Raw genomic sequence first — 630 nt, 5'->3', positions numbered from 1 at the left:
GCACACAAAAGCCCAGGTCCAGACGGCTTCACAGCTGAATTCTACCAAAAATTTAGAGAAGAGCTAACACCTATCCTGCTCAAACTCTTCCAGAAAACTGCAGAGGAAGGTAAACTTCCAAACTCATTCTATGAGGCCACCATCACCCTAATACCAAAACCTGACAAAGATCCCACAAAAAAAGAAAACTACAGGCCAATATCACTGATGAACATAGATGCAAAAATCCTTAACTGCCGAGGACCAGCCCCGGCTGATCCAGGGTATTCGAAGGGGAAACGGTGTTGGCGACCTATTCAAATGGTAATTAGAGATATAAAGAGTAATAGAATGAGGATAGCTCAGTAGGAAAATTCAGTGGAGAAAAGAGGCTGAGTAGCTTGGTTTACGCGGAAAATCAATATAACCCGTGACACCAGGTTAGCTCTGACCACGGAGGCCGCAGGCGCCCTCTTGAAGAGCGGAAGGTGCCCCACCTTAGACACCTTCTCGAGTGGGTCTTAGAAGCCCAGGCAAATAAGTGGTCGCAGAGGATGTCCACGCTCCAGATGGAGACTTCAGCCGGAAGTTAAAGGAAAGAATGACATGGGGAGACCAAGCATTGGTGAGCAAGGCCCGTAGCTTTATTTT

The sequence above is a fragment of the Bison bison genome, unplaced genomic scaffold, assembly GCF_000754665.1.
Source record: "Bison bison bison isolate TAMUID 2011002044 unplaced genomic scaffold, Bison_UMD1.0 scf7180017847111, whole genome shotgun sequence".
NCBI lineage: Eukaryota > Metazoa > Chordata > Mammalia > Artiodactyla > Bovidae > Bison > Bison bison.
This window is presented reverse-complemented; position numbering follows the sequence as displayed.